The sequence below is a fragment of the Macaca nemestrina genome, chromosome 17, assembly GCF_043159975.1.
Source record: "Macaca nemestrina isolate mMacNem1 chromosome 17, mMacNem.hap1, whole genome shotgun sequence".
Lineage (NCBI taxonomy): Eukaryota > Metazoa > Chordata > Mammalia > Primates > Cercopithecidae > Macaca > Macaca nemestrina.
This window is the reverse complement of record NC_092141.1, coordinates 33,759,757-33,781,919: the sequence shown is the minus strand read 5'-3', so window position 1 is coordinate 33,781,919 and position 22,163 is coordinate 33,759,757. Positions and strand designations below refer to the sequence as shown.

The 22,163-nt window shown below is 48.0% G+C and overlaps 1 protein-coding gene and 1 pseudogene across 3 annotated transcripts in view; one reads left to right on the top strand and one right to left on the bottom strand.

Moving 5' to 3' along the window:
- The window catches only part of LOC105475948 (kinase suppressor of ras 1), a 169,491-nt gene that overhangs the window by 86,291 nt on the left and 61,037 nt on the right, over window positions 1-22,163 (bottom strand). The window lies entirely within an intron of this gene.
- Window positions 10,371-11,211, top strand: LOC105475982 (myb/SANT-like DNA-binding domain-containing protein 3 pseudogene; annotated as a pseudogene).

Sequence of the window (22,163 nt, the reverse complement as noted above, 5' to 3'; positions counted from 1 at the left end):
AACTCCAGGCTAAGACAAAACGAGCTCACTTGTCTAAGAGTATGACTGACTGCCTTTGGCTGGTGCAGCAGTGGGTGCAAGAGACCCTGTATGGAAGCACTGATGAGTTAGTTCCTCTGTGCAACTAAGCACCCACCTTAGATAAATCACTTGTTCCCACTGCTCCAGTACTAAGAATGAGCAGTCAGGGAAAGAAGAGACTATGTGGTCAAATATGGGTTAAAAGCAGCCATGATGCTTCCTGGGAAATGCAGAGCTTGGGCTGGGCCAGGGTGAATGGCCAAGGGCCCGAGTTTTCTCAGAAACAACTGCTAGGCCATTTCACGCGCCATGGAGGTTGTGAGATGCAGAACTGAAGAGTAAGGCATTTCCCTGACCTAATAGCCTAATACAGCTCCCACCTGCAAAGCCAAGGTGAGTCCAAACACTGCTCTTCAGAAAGCAATTCTTTGAAAAGCCAGTAAATGATCTGTCTTGATCTGCCTTTCAAGTTTTCCTTCCTACCTCAATTCGATACAACAACCCCCAATACCTCATGTGCTGTTAGTACCAGCAGTCCTTAGGGGTTGTGGGGACCAACAGGACTAAATCATGAGAAAGAAAGACACCCACTTTACCCCCTAACTCCCCTGTGCCTGAAGCAATTGAATAAGGGCAACGAAGAACTTCTGCCCATCATCCAGTCATCCAACAACCAAACCTCTTCCCGATGCAGGGCCTTCTTGGACCCTCCAGATCAATGGCTGGTACCGCTTTTTTTGTTTCAGTCAGGGAACCCAGTTCATGCAGGTCCTACAAAGTTCCAGAAGGTCACTCTGGAATCTGCACTCAGGCATCTGCACTCAATCTTACAGGCATGGGGCAGGAAGCGAAGGAAAAAACGTGATCAGATTTGCATTTCTGAACGATTCTCATTCTGGAAACCATAAAGAGGACAGATTGAAGTGGGTGTGGAGAAACCAAAGACAGGAAAATCAATTAAGCAGCACTGCAATTCAGCAAATGATAAGAACAAAAGGTAATTTAGTTAGTGGTAGTGTGGGTGTAAAGGAAGGAGAAGATTCTAGAGCTGTTTTATTAGTGTTTTTACTATAAAGACATGACTTCCCTTCTTGCTTGTCCAAGGAATTTCTGGCATACCAGCATACCTTTAGCAGGAAGCTGAAGCACTGAGTTTCTCCAGCAAATGAGCCGCCCAAGCAGAGCCCTGTTTGTTGTTTGATTTACTAGGACTTGGTGCTTCTCGGGGAGGGGCTCTTCGACTGGGGATTCCACCCTCAAAGGGCACTCAGCCCACAGGCAGCCCCAGCCCAGCTGTCTCTCACTTCAGCGCTGTGCCTGCCCTGTCTCCCAGGCAGAGGGGAACCCTATGCTTGCCAACAGCACAAGCCGCTGCTCCAACAGTACCATCTCCAACTCTTCCCCACACCCCTGGAGGTGGGTCAGACAGAAAGCAATTGGAGAGAGGCAGTGTCTGCCATCGTGGCCAGGCCCCATAGGGCCCTCTCCAGCCTTCCATCCACCCGTCTCCATCCCATATGCAGGGCAGGAAGCATACCATCCCCTAAAGAAGAGTGGGCCTAGGTGCTCCTGGCAAGACAGAGAGGGAGATTTAATCATTTTAATCAGAAAGACCATGGACATTAGAGTCAGACAGACCCAAGTACACATCTCACCCCTGACTCCTACCAGCTAAGGGCCCATGGGCAATTGAATGTCTGAGCCTTTACTTCCTCTGCTATAAATGAAGGGCAAAGAGCAGCCTCAAAAGATCACTGTGAAGACAAAACAGTATGACACAGCAGCTGGCTGACGGCGAGCTCCTAGCAAAGATTCCTTCCCATCTTCCTTCGCTGCAATCTTAATCTTAACGTCAAAGCTGTGCCTTTGGCAGCTGATAGGAAAACCAGGACGGGTGACAGGGGAAGAGTGCAGAAGGCAAGCGTCCAGATGAAGGATCACAATTGTTGATCTGTTAATGTATCTGCAAGCTTCCCACGGAACAAGGAGAGCAACCGGCTGTGAAATGAAGCTCTATGCATGAGGGCAGATCAGCATCTACACTCTTTTAACAATCCACTTGTACCAGAGGCCCAAGGAACACCTCTGGCACCAAATCACCACGCTGAGTTTCAAATGAGACCAGAATTACCCCTAGTGACATGACTGTCCGTTCTTTCTGTGGCACACACCAATGTGATGATTGTGTACCTTACGGATACTTGGTCGCAGCACCTCACACTCAGTCACAGCACTGCAGAGTTTATGGAGCGCTCTGGCAAGACAGCACCTCATCTGATCCTCACTGAAAACCAAGGCTCAGAGGTAAAGGGACATGGCCAAGGCTACACACCATCCTATGTTGTGGCGCCAGCTTCACAACCACTGCCCACCCCAACTCCCACCCAGGAAAGCATGATTTTAAAATCATAGATTAAAACAAAGCACCCCTGAGATACTGCGTCCCACCCAGGGTCACTTCCAGTTGTGACCTCAGGGACCTCTTAGATGCCTCTCAGGGAAGAAAGTCCTGACAAGGACAATCACGCTTTTCCTAAGCAATCTGAGAAGGTCACTGATTAGCCACAGCCATCTCCACTGTATAATCCTCAAAGCTCTTTTCCTGAGGGACCATTTTGTCTGGTCAGAGGAAGGAGGTAAGGGATGTAGGGGAAATAAAAATCAGACCTGGAACCCAGGAATAAAATGGCAGCAAGGTTTAGGTGATACCAGCTCTGGGAGGGAGAAAGAAGGCAAGACCACCCTCTCTAATAAGCAATGGCTAAAGATAACGCAGTTATCCCCCTAGGCCCTGTGCACCTCAGGCAACACAGCTGTAACTGGGCTCACATCACCAGCACCACCATTAGTGGGGGATGAGAAAGGGCTCAGGGGACAGGATGCCGCCACTGCATAATCCCAGGAATGCCAGCCAGGGGCAGTAGAGTGATGGATAGTCAGGTGCTGGGGCCTAGAGGCCAACAGACCAGGGTTCAAATCCCAGCTCGGCCACTGACTAGCTGCTTTAACTCAGATTATTTAACCACTCTCTGCCTCAGTTTCCTTATCTGTAAAATGGGGGAAGAGGGGAATGTCTGTTGCTTCACATGAGGCCTGCTAAAATAGATTAACACTCATTGTCAGCCATCTCTATCATGAAAATTCCAGTCTCTTGTATTCTTTGAAAGCAGTTAGTCTGACTTGTTTATTGCTTTAAGATTCTTAAACACATTCCTGGATGACTCCATCTACATCGCATGTCCGAAGCTACCCTAGTGTATTCCTTGAAAAGGGGCAAACATAGACAAGGCCAGGCGTGGCTGGAACACACTCACACTGATAGGATGGCTTTCCTGGCCCTTACTTCATTCTCAGGAGGTCAAAAGCTGGGCACACCCGAGCCAAACTGTGCAACACAAACCTCTGAGCACAGTCTGTGCAGAAGAGGCAGGCAAACCAGGATGGCTAACAAGATACACAAGCCCGAAGAAGTCAGCCAAGGAGAGGCCTGGCCCACAGGCTGCAAGGGGAGCTCTCTCCAGACCTGAATAGCGGTGACACGGCTGAAAAAAAGCGGTCACACACACACACACACACACACACACACACACACACCCCTTCACCCTGGACAAGCTCTAGCTGAACAGAGTGGGGATGCATCTCAAAATAAAGAGAGACAGTATGCTGCCAAGCTCCCAAGAAATGAACTGACCACCCTTATTGAAGAAATTAGACAATGACAGCTAACTCCAACAAGGGTGGCTATCATGCGCTAGACACTGCTTTAAGCACTTCATGTGTACAGTCAGCACTTAGGATCTGTGGGTTCTGTATCCATAGATTCAATGGCAGATCAGAAGTCTTTTTTAAAAAACGAATGGTTACAGATGGGCGCGGTGGCTCACGCCTGTAATCCCAATACTTTGGGAGGCTGAGGTGAGCGGATCACGAGGTCAAGAGATCAAGACCATCCTGGTTAACATGGTGAAACCCCGCCTCTACTAAAAACACAACAATTAGCTGGGCATGGTGGTGTGCATCTGTAGTCCCAGCTACTCGGGAGGCTGAGGCAGGAGAATCGCATGAACCCTGGAGGCAGAGGTTGCACTGAGTCAAGATTGTGCTACTGCACTCCAGCCTGGTGATAGAGTAAGACTCTGTCCAAGAAAAAAAAAAAAAAAAGTTGCATCTGCATCTGTACTGAGGGGGCTTGAGAATTTGGATTTTGGTATCCTAGGGGGTTCCTGGGAGCAGTCCCCTGTGGATACCAAGGGACAACTGAACTAACTCACTTAACCCTTGCAACAAACCTATGAGAGATGCCCTAACATAACTATCCCCATTGTACAGAGGCATAAACTGAGGATGAGGAACAGTCCCACATCATGTGGCTAGTAAGTGGCAGAGCAAGAAACTGAACCCAGGAAGTTCAGCTGCTCAGCCCATGCTCTTAACTATGGGTTACATTACCTCCTTGAATGACTGAGACTTTTGGGGTGCCTACTGTCCATCAGACCAATGCTGGGCATCTTAGTACAAATGTTCTCATGTATAAAAAAGGACTCAGAGAGTCAGGAAGCCAAGCCAACGTCACCCAGCTGGTATGTGCCAGAGCCAACTTAAACTCATAAGAGGCTGATGCCCCATGCTGCCCCTCCAGGCTTGAGGCGCTGGGTCTGACCTTCCACAGTTTGAAGGCTGACCTTTCCCACTGTGCTCCACCAGCAATGATGCAGATGGAGACATCACTGACACAGAGCACACGAATCCTGGTGAGGAGCCCCGGGGATGCTCTGCCACCTGATCAGGAGGAGGCCAGAACCTTCCAGAAGGCCTGTGGGAAAAGCAGCGCCTGGGAGAGAGTCCACCAGCTCCAACCTCTTTCCTAGCACAGTCCTCTCCTCCACAGTGGCCTGTAAGCCACATCCTACCCCATCCCACCCGCTGACAAAGAATCAGAGCGAGGGCCTCCTGCTAGTTCTCCAGTCGCAAGGGCTCTCTGTATTTAGCTTTCTGACGTAACAGCTCAAAGCGGAGATGCACGCACTCACTCTTGCATAAGACCCGATTTCGCTCACACAGACCTCAGGGCAAGTCAGTCTCAAGTGCTGCGGGCTGGAGCACAGGGTGGCCTCACAGAGCAGCCCGTACCTGAAATGTACCTCTGCCATGCAGGACAGCACATTCCCAAGGAGGCCAGTTCTTCCACAGCCTGTTCCCAGGTGACCCAGCTACTGTAACCCTCTAGGTGGAGGATAGCTCACCCGCACCGAGAAAAACCGGGCAAACCCTACAGGGCTCTGCATCTCCTGCCCTCTGGCCTTTGCAATCGGCCCCATCTAAGGACCACGTCAACCAGTGGGGATTATTAGCAGGACCAGACTCGTCTTGAGATGTCTGAAATGCCTTTAAATTACAAAATCCTTGTAAGTTCTAAGAAGGGCCTAAGGTCATCTCACAGAAATAGATGAAAAACTGATGAGGAAACTGAGGCCCAGAGAGGGACAATGACTCAGTCAAAGTCACACAAAGTAGAAGGCAGTGCCAGGACGGTCTCCAGGTCTCCTGGTTCTAGTCCAGCACTCTTTCCCCCATATTGGACAGCAGAAGGCCTGGGTTCAACCTGCTGTGAGCGACTGGTCTAGCTGGTAACACTGGTTCCCTATTTTTAATTACAAACAGGGACTGTTTTAAGAAGTGTATAGAATGCTAACTCATTTCATCCGGGGAGGTGGGTGTTATTACTATCCCCACGTGGAGGTGAAAGACAGAGAGATAAAGTAACTGTCCAGGGTGTCAGGTGAACCCAGGCAATGTTATTCCACCATCCAAACCTGAGCCTTGAGTGCTGCAGTGGCCTTTGTTACCGCAGCTCCTCAGGGTGCCACTGGCTGTATGCTGAAGTGCTCTCTGGAGCTCAACAGCATGTTCCAAGCAGCTGCTCAGAGGAGCAGGGCTGAAGCCACCTCCAGCGCAGCACACATCTCAGCAACCCCACAGGAGGGGTTCTCCCCCAACACTCGCCCACAGAACGCAGGGGCCAGATCTGCCATGACGGATCCGAGTCTGGGACCAGGCAGAAAATGGACCCAGGTATTCACTATACCCTCTCCAGAGACCTGCAGCATATGACCAGGGCCACCCCCTCAGCTTACTGTCAGGGGAAAAGGTTTGCCAGGCAGCCCCTCCAAAGGCGTGGCCTCTCGGTCACCTGCACCCTCTGTAACCCTGGGCCTGTGAGGCAGAAGGGGGCCGCCCTGCAGTGCCAAGGCCATGATCCAACAGGCAGGACTCTGCACCTTTGTGCACGGCCTCCTCAAGGCTCAACATCTTGAGTTTTCTTCCTGAAAAAGGAAGCCATTTCTCAACATATTGCTACACACAGAGACTGAGAAACACAAACCGAGAGGCAAATGGGGCACTGGCCCCAAGGGAGGAGAATGAAGCGGGGAAGGGCTGGTATGGGCCAGTCTGCCTGGGGTAACCAGCAAAGGGACCAGGAAACACCCAACATAAACTTGTCCGTCCCGACATTGTTTACTAGAGGGACACAGTGCAAACAACCCAAAGACCCAACAATAGAAGCCCAGCTAAGGAGGCGATGGTAAAAACACCTACTCAACTATGACAAAGCCACTGAGCAGGTTTATAAAAACATAGGAAGTTTTTTGTGTTATTTTACTAAGCGACAGGCAGGACAAAAAAAATCTGCATGATGGATGGCAAGAACTACGTAAGCAAAACTTTGCACACACAGTCTTTGCCTGGAAAACACAACTGAAAGAAAACACAGCAGAAATGTCATTTATGAATGGGCTGATCTGAGTGGGAAGGCTATAGGTAATCATTTTCTTCCTTCTACTTTTCTGTGTTTTCCAAATGTTCTGTAATTACTGTGTAGTGATTTTATAAGGCTATGAATGGTAATAATACATTTTAAAACGTCACAAGAGGAAAAGGAAGGGTGCTGGTGCTTCTCTTCTAGCAAAAGGAGAAAGGTCCAGGAGCCCACGGTAGATGTACTATTTGGAGCAGATCCCTGCTCAGGCTGCCATGCTCAACCTCACCGCTAAGGCCAGCTTTGCCGGTTACGCCATCTGCCCTGCTGGGTGTTTTGTTTTGTTTTGTTTTTTTGAGACAGGGTCTCACTCTGTCGCTTAGGCTGGAGTGTGGTGGTGTAATCACGGCTCAGTGTAGCCTCGACCTCCCAGGCTCAAACGATCCTCCCACCTCAGCCTCCTGAGTACCCAGGACCACAGTCGCACACAACTACACTCAGCTAATTTTTGTATTTTTTGTACAGATGGGGTTTCACCATGTTGCCGAGGCTGGTCTCAAACTCCTGGGCTCAAGCAATCCACCCATATCAGCCACCCAAAGTGCTGGGATTACAGGCGTGAGCCCCTGCTGGGTCTTTAGATGGAGCAAAACCTCACTGATTCCAAAGGGAAAGATGCGGAAGGAAGAGCAATTTCATAAGATGGCATTAGACTCATTTTGCTGACGGGTGTGGGATGGGCTGGTTTGTTTTTTAAGAACAGTGTGTGTCCATCTATCCATCCATTCAAGAGTATCCAGTACCCACTAGTTACCCAGTATGGTGCCAAGGCCCTGCAAACAATACAGAAATGAATGACCCATCTCCTACCCTAAAGACCTCAGATTCAAGTGGGGGCCAAAGATATCAAGTTACAATGCAAAAGTGTCTTTGACAAGCGTTTTCAGATACACGCAGGCTGCGAGAATTCAAATATGAAAATTAAAGCTTCTAGCTTCAGAGAAAAGACAGGTGTCTGGAAAAAGTTCATGGAAAAGATGAGCTTTGAATTGGGTCTTGAAGAATGAGTGTGGTTGCATGAAGAAGTCAGTTAAACAGGCCAAGGAAATATACCTGTTTATCTCAAAGGAAAGTTACCTCTGCCAGCAATGGTAACGAACCTCCCACCTTAATAATAAGCAAGGAAATACAACATGGAAACATATGGGTAGATGTTTGGCAGCACTGGCAGAGGGACTCCCCAGTGTGGCTGTGGTAGGAGCATGGCAGGAGCGTGGAACGGCATCGCCCCCCTGGAGGGCAGCAGAGAAACAGGACGATGGAACAGAAGCCCCACAAGCGGCCCCCACCCCTTGAGCCAGACTCCACTTCTAGGAATTTATCCTAAAGAAACAATTAAGTGTAAGCATAAGCCTATTCAGGGAAGTGTAACTTAAAATAGCCAAACATGGGGAAGTAGGTAACTACATTCTGGTGTGTCAATCACAGAAAACTATGAGGCAACTTTTTGGTTTTTTTTTAAAGTCCCTTTTAACAGTGTATTTAATGATATGAGGCAATGCCCATAATCTTCTAGAAAGTTAACAACTCAAGATAAGGAAACTACATTTGCAGTATGATCTCCACATATCTTTTTTATTTTAACTTAAAGGCATTAATTTTCTTTTTTCAAGTTTGAGGTCAATTTCTATTTTTATAGCAAAATTAACATCTCAAAATGTAAACACTGGAAATAGAAAAGTTTTATTTTTTACTTTTTTGTATTTTCAAAGAACGGGTATCATTTTTATAATCACAAAATGTTATTCAAATTGAAAGAATAATAAATGGAGCTTTTTTTTCCCAGTAGGTTTTTGGGGAACAGGTGGTATAAGCTTTGTTTTGGGATTTTTGTTTTTTGTTTTTTTCCAGTAGAGACAGGGCCTCTCTCTTGTCATCCAGGGTGAAGTGCAGTGGCGTGATCATAGCTCACTGCAGTCTCACACTCCCAGGCTCAAGCAATCCTCCCATCTCAGCCTCCTGAGTAGCTGGAGTTACAGGTGAACACCATTACCCCTGCTAATTTTTTTTTTTTTTTTTTAATTTTTGTAGAGGCCAGAGTCTCATCATCTTGCCCAGGCTGGTCTCAAACTCCTGGGTTCAAGAGATCCTCCCTTCTCAGCCTCCCAAAGGACTGGGATTACAGACCTGAGTCACAGTGCCTGGCCCATAAATGAAGTTTCAATAGGAAGAGAAGAGGGCATCCTAGGCTTAAAAAAACAGCAGGAGCCAGAGGTGAAGAAGTACAGGTCTCTCCTGGGATGGAGAAAGAACTGAACATCATGGTTAGACAGAGCTGGGCTCACATACTGGATCTACTCTTTTCTAGCGGTGTGACCTTTAACAAATTACTGACCTAGTGCTGAGCTTCAGTTTCTTCCAAAGACTAAATGTGTTAACTTGGCCAGGCACAGTGGTTCACGCCGGTAATCCCAGCACTTTGGGAGGTTGAGGTGGGCGGATCACCTGAGGTCAGGAGTTTGAGACCAGCCTGGCCAACATGGTGACATCCTCTCTCTACTAAATATACAAAAATTACCCAGGTATGGTGGCATGCACCTGTAATCCCAGCTACTCAGGAGGCTAAGGAACGAGAATCGCTTGAACCCCAGTAGGCGGAGGTTGTAGTGAGCCGTGATGGCACCAATGCCCTCCAGCCTCGGCAACAGAGTGAGACTCCATCTCAAAAATAATAAAAAATAAAATAAATGCATTAACTTACACAGAATACCTACTTGATACACTAATTAGGTCAGAGTCTTTTCTACTGACCAATAAAACAAATTCCTTCCTGGATGACCCACAAGAGGTAGGGATGTTCATTTATAAGACACATAATCAATGTAATAACAGCATTTGGGGAGAGAAAAGAAACACTACATTAAAGATATCATACAAACCCTCCCAATTTCAGAAATATTAAACTATGAAATATATCCTAAAATCAAGAAACTATGGAAATTTATGTCTTCTAAAGACAGTGCTGACCAGGATTAAAGCATTTGGTGAAAGCCCAAGATATTACTGTTTTTCTCATGATTCTTATACAGTCTGATTTGTGCCCCAAACAAGAAGTCAGGCCGGGCACGGCTCACGCCTGTAATCCCAGCACTTTGCGAGGCCAAGGTGGGCACATCACTTGAGGTCAGGAGTTCAAGACCAGCCTGGCCAACATGGTGAAACGCCATCTCTACTAAAAATACAAAAATTAGCCAGGTATGGTGGCTGGCACCTGTAGTTCCAGCTACTCAGAAGGCTGAGGCAGGAGAATCGCTTGAACCCAGAAGGCGGAGGTTGCAGTGAGCCAAGATCGTACCATTGCACTCCAGCCTAGGTGACAGAGAAAGACTCTGTCTCAAAAAAGAAAAAAAAAGGGGGGGGGGGCGGGGCACGCCGCTGCAGTGTCTCCTTTTGTCATCCAGGCTGGAGTGCAGTGGTGCAAACATGGCTCACTGTAGCCGTGACCTCCTGGGCTCAAGCAGTCCTTCTGCCTCAGCCTCCCAAGTAGCTGGGATTACAGGATGCCTAGCGGCCAGGAGAAATATAGTGGAAAATGCAAAACAATGAAATTATAAAACCTGCCAAATACTTCTTAGAACTAGAAAAGAGCACCCTGCTGGCTTTAGTAGAAAAGTACAAATATGTGCTGGAATATAAGAAAAGTGATGCACAAACTATTGGCCTTAAGCAATGTACTTGCAGGCGCTGGCCCACAAACACAACTCTCAGCCGAGCTGTCCCTGCCAGATTTCAAATAGCTGAAGAAGTGCTGGGAGAACATCAAGGCTCGGACCAAAACAATTATGGCCCATGAAAGGAGAGAGAAGGTGAAGGGGAGCGTCCGCCCTTCCTGAGTACCCATGTCCTAGGGAAGGAGATCACCAGCATGCTGCTGGAGCAGCTCTACTTCCTACAGAGCCCCACCCGCCCCCCAGGAGGAGCCCGAATACCACCTCGATGCCACGGCCCAAGAATCATTTGCTGTTTCAAATACAGAACTGCGCGATGATGAGAAAGAGTTCATACGTTTTCCAGTACGTTGAGAGGACCTCTCAACCTGAACCCTGGTGTTCAGCTGTCAGAATAACAACCAATAAAAACTACAGGAGCAAAACCTCTCAGGAAGGTGCTTTAAAAAAGATGCATGAGGAAGAATACCATCAACAAATGTCCATCTGACAACTGCAACTGATACAAATGAATGAGGTGCATTGTGGCCAAAATCCAGCAGATAGAGCGAGAGTGTGAGACGGGCAGAGGAGTAACACAGGATAAAAACGGAAGTTCTCAATAAAAAGATGTATTGGGAAAGAAAACTACGAACTTTTACCAAGGAATGGCCTGTTTTCTCTTTCCCAGTTCACCCTAAGGCTTTGGGGGTGGCTCTCTTTTAATTAATCTGTGTTGGCAAAGAATGTCTGGAACATGGACCTGCGGTCAGTAACCTGTAACACAGCTACAAATAGGAAAATTCGAGTGTAATGAGAGGTGACAACATGCTAGCAGCCCTTGCTCTCGGCGCCTCCTCAGCCTCGGCGTCCACTCTGGCAGCGCTTGAGGAGCCCTTCAGCCCGCCACTGCACTGTGGGAGCCTCTCTCTGGGCTGGCCAACGCCGGGAGCCGACCCCCTCTGCTTGCGGGGAGGTGTGGAGGAAGAGGTGCGGGCGGGAACCCAGGTTGCATGCAGCGCTCACAGGCCAGCACGAGTTCCAGCGGGTGCAAGTGCAGGCTCCACGGCCCGCACATGGAGCGGCTGGCCAGCGCTACCTGCCCAGGGCAGTGAGGGGCTTAGCACCCAGGCCAGCAGCTGCAGAGGTTGCCCCGGGTCCCCCAGCAGCGTCCGCTGCCAGCGCTGCACTCAAATTTTTAGCTGCCTTCCCACACGGCAGGGCTGGGGACCTGCAGTCCACCATGTCTGAGCTCCCCCATTGCAGTGGAGCCTCCCCCATTGGCGCTGCCCCCTGCTCCATGGCGCCTGGTCCCATCAACCGCCCAAGGGCTGAGGAGTGCAGGCACCGCTGGGGACTGGCAGGCAGCTCCGACTGCAGTCTGTGCGGGATCCACTGGGTGAGGCCACCTGGGCTCCTGAACTTTTACTTCTAGCTAAGGGATTGTAAACGCACCAATCAGCATTCTGTGTCTAGCTCAGGGTTTGTAAATGCACCAATCAGTACTCTGTGCCTAGCTCAAGGTTTGAAAATACACCAATTGGTACTCTGTATCTAGCTAACCTAGTGGGGACTTGGAGAACTTTTCTGTCTAGCACTCTGTGTCTAGCGCAAGGATTGTAAACGCACCAATCAGCACTCTGTGTCTAGCTCAGGGTTTGTAAATACACCAACTGGTAATCTGTAGCTAACTCTGTGTCTAGCTAACCTAGTGGGGACTTGGAGATCTTTTCTGTCTAGCACTCTGTGTCTAGCTCAAGGATTGTAAATGCACCAATCAGTACTCTGTCGAAACACACCAATCAGCTCTCTATAAAATGGACCAATCAGCAGGATGTGCGTAGGGTCAGATAAGGGAATAAAAGCAAGCTGCTGGAGCCAGCAAGCGGCAACCCACTCGGGTCCCCTTCCACACTGTGGAAGCTTTGTTTTCTCGCTCTTTGCAATAAATCTTGCTGCTGCTCACTCTTTGGGTCCACACTGCCTTTATGAGCCGTAACACTCACCGCAAAGGTCTGCAGCTTCGAGGACTCCTGAAGCCAGCAAGACCACGAACCCACTGGGAAGACTGAACAACTCCAGAGGCCCTGCCTTTAAGAGCTGTAACACTCACCGCGAAGGTCTACAGCTTCACTCCTGTCAGCGAGGCCATGAACCCACCACAAGGAAGAAGCTCCAGACACATCTGAACATCTGAAGGAACAAACTCCGGACACACCATCTTTAAGAACTGTAACACTCACCGCGAGGGTCCACGGCTTCATTCTTGAAGTCAGTGAAACCAAGAACCACCAATTCCAGACACAGTAGTAGTAATTTATTTAAGAATTCATTCAGAGAAACAGCTGCACCCTTTGTACCCCTTAAGTGGCAAAGAAGTTGTTATAGTCTTCTGAAAATTATCACTATGAGTGCTATAATTCTGAATGTAATGTCTCTTAATTAGAATTCATACAAGAACCATGAGAAAGAAAGAAAGACAAAAAAAAAAAAAGAAGGTTGCAGTTACCGAACAGATCCAGATGCCACAGGGGTAAGGCCCCGCCTTCCAAGCAAACTGTCCCAAATTGGAAAGGGCTGTTTTCATTCTCCCTATAGCACACCTGTATTTCTCCAGTTTGATGTTTAGGGATAAGATTTACGCAAATGTCTGAATGGCAAATCTTGCTAGACTACCCGGGGTGTCCTTAGCCCCAACTACCTCATCCTCTTTCGGACGAAGAAAGCACCAGGAACACCAAGGTCACCTGCCTTAAGATTAAGCAGCTGCAATCTGGAAAAGCTTAAGGTTTAGAGAGAACCTTTGGAAATCTTTGTAATCTTTGGGGAAAAAAATGCAAACTCAGTGACCAAACTGTAAGGGGTGGAGAGCTATATCCTCTCCTAAATGCCAGGCTTTGGGAAACTCAAGGTAAGCCTTCAGAGGAGACCCAGGAGGCTCAGCTCATTCCGCTACTACATATAATCGGCATCTAATCCTTACCATGGTTCTTAGCCATGTGTCAGGCACTGTTCCAAGTACATTACATGTGGTAACTCATTTATTCTCCCAACGAAAGAAGAAACTGATGCGCAGAGGTAACCTGCCCAAAGCCAGAGCCAGAACCAACCCATGCAGTGCCTTTGTGCAAGGTGAAAGAGTGCCTCACATCCTCTGCACATACACAGCACAGACCCACAAAAGGCATATTCCTGGCAATAAGGGTAGTCGGGATTTCAGGAACCCTTCACCACGTTGTGCAGTGCACAACCTGCTTGACTGTACACAGCCCCATCCAAGTTCACACAGTAAGAGGCGGAGCCGGAATCTGAACCCAGGCCACCTGGCTCCCAGGTCTGCTACCAAGTAACAAGCAGGCACAGTTTCATATTAAATAAGTGGCCTGCAAATTAATGCAACTCAGAATATACAGAAGCACTGATGCGGGTGACTGAGAGCACAGTTCTGTGTGTCTGGAATGATCACATTTTCAGTAACGATGAGACAATGCTCTGACATTTACAACTTCATGGGCACAAGATTTTTTTCTTTCTTACCATTTCTAATGGGAATATTTCTAAAATGTGCCCCACCCTCTTCCACCTTATAGCATAATGTAATATACCCTGCTTGAACTCCACAACACCACTGCCACTCCAGGACCCCACAGCCCCCCTCCCTGCCTTTTCCTGCCACTCTGCCTGCAGCCTTCTAATCCTGGGTAATCTCTTCTTCTCTGCTCCTGTAATTGCTACTGGAGGAAACTCAATGTGCAGGTGGGTTGGGGACATCCAAAGTTTTAGGTTTTGACCTACTTCCTCTGGCTTAGCAGCTCTTTGACTTGATCCTATCTAATTCCTTGCTCTTCCCCAATTCCTGGGGCAGCATCTCACCAGTTTCATGCTCTACAATCCCTGTTGCAGAGACACTGGAGGCCACTGGCCTGTACTTGCTAGATTTGCCTATCCTCACCTCCCATCATTACCTCCCTCCTTGGGAAGGGGATGGGGAGGGGAGGTCTAGCTGTCCTTCAGCCTCCAAACCTGCATTCAAATCTTTCTGGCCTTAAGAAATACTTTCTCTTCAACTCCTCCTCCTCTCTCTCATTTCCTTCAAGTTCAAAGATCTTGACACATTTCCTCAGCTGTTCAATATTACTCCTCCATTGACCTTAGTCTCTCTACTCCACCAAAACTGCTCTTGCAGAAGCCCTCAGAGTCCATGTTCTCACTCCCACCCTCATCCTGCTTGACCTCACTGGGGCATCTGGCCAGGTGGTCTCTCCTCCCAGACATGCCCACCTCTAGCTTCCCAGTTCTCCTACCCTTCTGACAACTCAGCAGCCTCCTTCCCAGGACTCCCACAATCACCTACATGCTGATGCCTCCCAATTTAGAAAACTCTGAACCCCATTCCTCTCATAAGCTCCAGCCCCAACCTAACCCCCAAATGGATGGCCAGCCTGCATGGGCCAGAGGTACCCAAACTCATTATCTCATCTTTCATCATCTAGAGGTGGCCTCCCACTTTCCACCCTCCTTTCTTCCTAACAGAATGCTGAGGTTTTAGCTGGCCCATTGTAGGTAGGTGTAGCTGTGTGACTAATACCTGGCCAATGACACATAAATAGAAGTGCCACAAAGTACTACATTGTGTAATTTGAAAAGGAGTATTTACAGGACACATCCTTCTCCAGTTCATCCATCCTGCTCTCTGGAAAGCTGATGTGATAGCTGGAGCTCCAGCAGCCATCTAGGAACATAAGGACAAGGAATGGCAGAAGGGTAAGCTGGAAGGATCCTGAGTTCCTAATGACTTTGTAGATCCACCACACTGATGTTGGGTTACCTACATCCAGACTTCTCTTATGTGTAAGAAAAATTAACTTGTTTGAGTTACTGTTATTTGAACTCCATTTTATCTAATATCCCCTCCAAATTGGTCATATCTTGCAAGACAAGGAACTTGGTCAATAACATCAACATTCACTATCTGGAAGCCTCCAGCTATTTATTTGCCAATTTTCCCCATCAGACTGTGAGCAACTTGATGGCAGCAACGTGTCTCTCATTTTCTAAATAACTCAAACACAAAAATGGTATCTTTCTCTTTGTTTTTGTTTTGTTTTGTTTTGTTTTGTTTAACCTTACAGAAATGGTATAATTACTACAGATATTCGTCAACCTTTCTACCAACGTTTTTCTTAAATGTAGTTGGGCTGGTTCATGTAAGTCAGATGGAACTGGTGAAAAGTACTACATTGTGTAAACCATCATTTATTGATATATTTCCCGGCTAATAGGCTCTTAGGTCCCTTCTAGCTTTTCATCATCACCAAAAATGCTACAATGTACATCTATTTCTTCTTGAGCACTTGCATGCTAGTTTTTCCAGTACAGACACTAGAAGTAAAATTTTTGGCTATAGGGTATGTGTATCCCTAACTTCACCATATCTAGTCAAGTTTCTCTTGAGAGTAGTTGTACCAATTTACACTCCCCAGGGCCCTGTGTGGGAGAGGAGGCTCCTCCCCATGCATTTCTGAACTGCCAGTTTCTACCTAACATGATGATAGCAGGATGCTTTTTTTTTTCTTAGTACTCTGAACTAGCTATAGCAGAAACACAGGAATCCCCTGAGCTAATCTCCCCAAAATGTTGCCTGGCTGCTGCCTGAGGACAGGCCACCCTGCAAAAAGCAACCTAACTGGGCAGCCAGCATTCAGAGCGGTACACCCATTGCTCTCTATCTATGGTGTCTCCCCCTACAAGACAGAGACTTTCCCCCACTGTAGTCTTGCTGGGGGGTTGGTGGATTAGTCCTCTGCTTTCACCCCTCAAATTATTTCATATCCAGCCTACTCCCTCAAGCCCTCTCCAAATACCAACCAGAAAAGGACATTGTAAAGGTGTTTGTCCCACCACAAAATCCTCCCTCTTTTCCCTGGAGCTCTCAGGCAGGCTGCTGAAAAGAACATCTCATCTCTTCTGGAAAGAAACACCTCATCTCGGGTGGTGGCTTTTGAGCATCTCCTGATAAAGGAAAATCCCAGGCAGAGAGAGGGGCCAAGTTGTTTATTTCCAAACACAAGCCAGATTCCAGCTGTGACATGTATACTGGATCTGCTCACTGCAAAGGCGAGCTGGGCGGGAGGGCCGCGGGGAGCGGGGGCCGAAGTTGTGTGGAGGATCGTGTGGTTGTTTATTTTTAGGTAAGCCAGTATTCCTAGGATCAAGTTCATAGCCCCTTCTCAGTTCTGTTTTTCATGACTCTGCCTGTCTATGGATTTTTCATGTGAACTTGCCCAAGTGCAAAGGGTAGCTGCCTTGACCCACTTAACCCAGGGGCTCAGAGCGACGCTCTGCCAGGCTCAAGGCTCGGGGTCTGGTATCCACCTTTCCACTCCACAACATTTATTGAAAGCTTGCTCTGGCCAGGTACCAGTGTACAACAATGACTGTAACAAAAACCCAGCCATTACCCAGAACCTGCCCTCCGAGAACTCATGGCCTAGAAAATCAATACTTGTGATGTCATGTGAAAAGATGTGATGGTAAATATGTGCCAGGGAAAGGAAAGAACAGAGAAATTAAACCTAACTAAAACTGGTCTCCCTACTAGCATGGGTGATGAGCAGACATTTTTATCATCAACATCATAATTCCAACTGCCTGCCTTTCCTATAGCCATGAGAGTGTGGATTAACAGGGCAACAGGCAGTGCTTTGGGAGCTCAGACTTCAGGAGACCTGGTTCTAACCCACCTGCCTCCATCAGAGTACCCTTTGCTGGCCAAGCGTGGTGGCTCATACCTGTAATCCTCATGCTTTGAGAGCCTGAGGCAGGTGGATCACTTGAGCCTAGGAGTTTGAGAAAAGCCTGGGCAACACAGTGAGACCCCATCTCTACAGAAAAACTCAAAAACTAGCCAGGTGTGCTGGCTCATGTCTGTGGTCCCAGCTACTCAAGAGGCTGAGGCAAGAGGCTTGCCTGAGTCCAGGAAGTCGGGGCTCCAGTGTGCTACCGCACTCCAACCTGGGCAATGGAGCTAGACCCTGTTTCAAAAAAAACAGTGGCATTTGTCAACTCATTGTCCTCATGGGCAAACTGAAGGGTGGAATGAGCAACTCCTGAGCAGTCCTTTCAGCTCGGGTATCCTAACCAGGGGCTTTCCACCCTCCCTATGTATCAGAATCCCTTGCAGCGGGTATACATACAGAGATGCCTGGACCAGTTCCCACTCCACAGGTACTAGGTCAGCTGGTCCAGGGCTGTGCTCCTGACATGGATGTCTTTTAAAAGCACCCAGGTGACTCAAACACGAGGACAGGGTTCAGAACCACGGTGCTGAACAAACTTCCTGCTGGTGATAGCCACCAGTGCTTAAGGACCAGGCTTCCATTCCACAGACTGCCCAAGGCAGGAAGCGAACCCAAGGCCAAACAGCCCATAGTTAGTGCCTGCTGTCTGCTCACAGGGATACACTGATTTCAGGAAGATTCCAGTGAGGCCAACTGGCAAACAGGGAATCACACTGTCTCTCGCACCCTCCAGCTACCTACTCTCAGCCCCTTTTTGCCACTGGGAGAAATAGGTAAGGGGGAAGGCAGCACCCCTCCCATCCCCTGAAAGGGGGCCGCCCCACCCTCGGGAAAAGGAGGCCAGTGAGAGCTGGAGGCAGTGGGGCCTGGGAAACCTGGGCGGGCATGGCCTGGCCTCCCTGCCTGTGAGTCAGCCCCAGAGGGGCCTCGTCCGGACAAAGGGGCAGAAGAACAAAGCTCCACTGTGCCCATTCTGCACGGAAAAGCCAGCAGAGACAAGGAGACTTCAGGGCTGGCGGCATAATTAGCATTTTATTTATTTATTTAATTTTCGTTTTATCTAACAAATGCCTTAGGGGACACAGCACTTATTATGCACACCAAGCAGAGTTTCTGAGCCCTTTCTAAAGATTAAGCTTTAGAAGATTAAGCTTTCCAGAGTTAATGTCCAGGGAGGGGAAAAAGTTAATTCTCCCCCTCCACAGGCACACAAATTTACCTATTGCATTTGCTACTGTCTGGTCTATAACAAGATACAGAAACCACTTGGGTCTAGGAATATGTCCCAGGGTGTGACTTAAATCCCTTTGGTGCCCTTTATAGAAGGCCATCTTCTACAGGAATGGAAATTTTCTCATGGCAAGGTGGAAAGAATTTGAAAGTTAAACTCCATTTCCTACTGAACTTAGACAAGTTTCAGAAACTCTCTGAAACTCATTTTGGTGTCTGTCAAATGGGAACAGTGTAGCCTATTTCAGAGGTGTTATGGAGTGAAATGAAATAATTCGGTATAAAGGGTGCAGCAAAGGGCCTGACACCAACTACAGTTTATTCCCTTCTCCCATCTGCAAAGCGTCACCCCTGCCATTCCCTTCTCCCATCTGCAAAGCGTCACCCCTGCCATTGACAGAGACTCTGCTGCACTGAGTACCCATGGTCTAACAGCAGCCCTGCCAGGTTCAGTATTACCATCCCCACTCCCGGCTGGGGAAACAGTTTTACTATCCCCACTCCCAGCTGGGCTGGATGAAGAGCTCCTCCCAAAGCTCACAGCTCTCAGGTGGTGCGGCCCACGTTCAAAGCTTGTGCCATAGACTTTCCTTTGGTCTTAGACTCTAGGTCCCTCACTACAACCTGTCTCAGTTTGTAACTTAAATAATCATACAGCTCAGTAGAGCTCCTTGCTTTTTGGTTTGGTTTTAACAGTGGCAGAAATCCCCCACAAATCTGTCAGCTCTAAACACTCACACTGCAGGCCCCACAAGCAAGCATCCAAGGCTGGGCTGTGCAGAGAACGTGGACAGCTGGGGTCCTGGGACTGACTGACCATCACCACTCAGGCTACCCATTCTTGGCACCAAACACACCATGGCCAGGTCAGAGAAGAAACCATGCCAACATCATAGAATCACCAAATGCCTGCGGTCGAAGGGGCTTCCTTTCCTCAGCTGTAACACAGGTATGGGGAGGAGTATTGCTGAACTAAACAATCCTGGAGGGATTTCCTGTCCTCCCACCCCTGGGAGCACTAAGGGAGCAGTTGATTCAACTTCCATGTGGCCCCACACTTGAGCCACAGGGCAGGCCTTGACCTGCAACTGGAGAGCGGGTGCCCAAGACAATTTTAACAAAACAAAAACCTCATTTCTGAGGCTTCAGAACTCCTCTCTGCAGGGAACCACACCCAGGGCTTCCAGGCGCTGACCACCACAAGCCATTATTTAGGGCAGCCTCTGTTCAGGTATTACTCCTCCCACTGTCACCACTACCCACCAGCGGCCTTACAAGGCCCAGAAGTGAGTTCTGCAGCCCACGGTATGGTGAGAGGAACCGTACCCTTCAGGGTCTTTTTAAGGCTTCAGGGTCAAGCAAGCCTGCAGCAAGTGCAGCCCTGCCACTCTTCTAGGTAATGTGACCCTAGACACATCACCCAACACCTGAGCGGTCACTTCCTCACCGCTAGTGTGCTATGCAGGGCTCATGATGCACACATCCTACTCCAGGACCCAGCCAGTGCAGGCCACAACAAACGCCAGTTCCCTGGAGGGCTCTTTCCCTGTCTTTTTCCCACCACAGCACAATGGAGGGATATGGATCATTTCCAGCACTATGAAGGCTATGCCTCTGGTGGAGAGGGAGGAGGGTCTAGGGAGTGTCCATCACTTACCCTCTCCTTTGAGCATGGCAGCCTTAAGCTTTCCCGACTCCTGCCAACACAGTTCTTGCTCCTACCTCCACTTTCCCACAGAACTGGTCGGCACAGAACATCAATTATCAACATAGATGTCCACCTCCCCAGATTGCAAGAGCCTAGCAAGGTCAGGCTCTGAGCCCCATCGGCACAGTGCCTTGTAAAGAGGGGGCACTCAGATGATGAATGGGCACTGGGCCGGCAGGCAGACAGCAAACACCAGAGTTAACAGAAATCACTGCTACGTTTTTCCGGGGGAGAGCTACATTTTCCCAGAGAAAGGACAGAAAAAAAACTTATAGGATGCTTTCGAAATACATACCTTCTGCCTTTTTCTTTCACTTTAAGAATATTAAGGTTCACGCCAAATTTCACAAGTGCAGCTACTCCACCCAGTATTAAATGGATTGAGAAATGAAAAGGTGTAGCTATTGCTTCATTGCTGCTAAGCTAATCTATCCAAGCTGTTTCACACCTGTGGGGCCTTGTTTTGAGGCTCTCTCCACCTAGAACGTCCTGCTCCCTACAAAGCCTTTGCCAGCTCCCCCCTTGCCAACCCCCTCCTTCAGACTCCTTTTGGGGACAGGATAGACTTCAGTGAGAGCATCTCTAACAGCCTCCCACATGAATTGGTTTTTTAAGTCTTCACTCACTGAGACAGATGCTGTCTGAAACTAGAAGGTCTTCTTATTTATTTCCGTATCAAGGACATCTGGCCTCATGTGGTGGCATACAGCAGGTCCTCAATAATGACCAAATGAATAAATAGCTTGAATCGTGTTACTGCTTTAGCTTACAATCATTATTTTTCCATTCTTGCCTATATCTGAAATCATCCCAGGCCCCAAATCTTCCACTTAAAATCCAAGCTTACAACCCCCATAATTACATACCATAGGGACCCAACTGCAATGCACTCAGTCCCTTAGTTAGAAAAAAGCAAGTCTTACAATACAGAAGTGGGCCAAGGGTCGATTCCCTGAGCTCACCCAGGAAAACAATCTATCTTCAATCCTCAGTGGTCTCTTCCAACTCCAGGTTGAAATCCATCTGATGAAATGCTACACAGGAGCAGTACTCAATAATACTCGTAGTTTATTGTCCAACAAAAATGAAAGAATTATTATTGGCCAGGTGCAGTGGCCCAAGTCTGTAGTCCCAGCATTCTAGGAGGCCAAGGTGGGCGGATTGCTTGAGCTCAGGATCAGGAGTTCGAGACCAGCCTGGGCAACGTGGCAAAATCCCATCTCTACTAATAAAGTATAAAATTATCCAGGCATGGTGTGTGCACTTGAACCCAGGGGGTGGATGTTGCCGTGAGCTGAGATCACACCACTGCACTCCAGCCTGGGCCATAGAGTGAGTGAGACTCTGGCTCAAAAAAAAAAAAAAAAAAAGAAAACAAAAAAGAAAAAGAGTTATTAAAGACCTGGAATTAATAGAAAGGAGTGTCTGGGTTAAGATAAGGGGTTGTGGAGCCCAAGGTTCTTATTATGTAGATGAAGTCTCAAAGGTAGCCACCCTTAAAGGCAATAGATGGCAAGTGTTTCCCATTCAGACCTTTAAAAGGTGCTAGGATCTCAGTTAATCTTTTCAGGATCAGAAAATTACCTAGAAAGGGAAGGGGATTCTCTACAGAATGTAAATTTCCCCCACAAAAGATAGCTTTGCCAGGCCATTTCAAAATATATCAAAGAAATCTATTTGAGGATAAAATACTTTTGTTTTTGTTTCTTTCTTTCGGGGCCTGCTGTCATGTGATGTTATACTAGAGTCAGGTTGGAATTGGGTATCTTATTGCCACAAAGAGTCTCTTTTGTCTTAAGATTTCTGTTTTAATGTTTAGACTGGTCATTCTGTCTCACGAAAATGTATAAAACCAAGCTGTAACCCAACAACCTCGAGCACATGTTCTCAGGACCTCCTGAAGTCGTCATGGGTCATGGTCTTCACATTTGGCTCAGAAT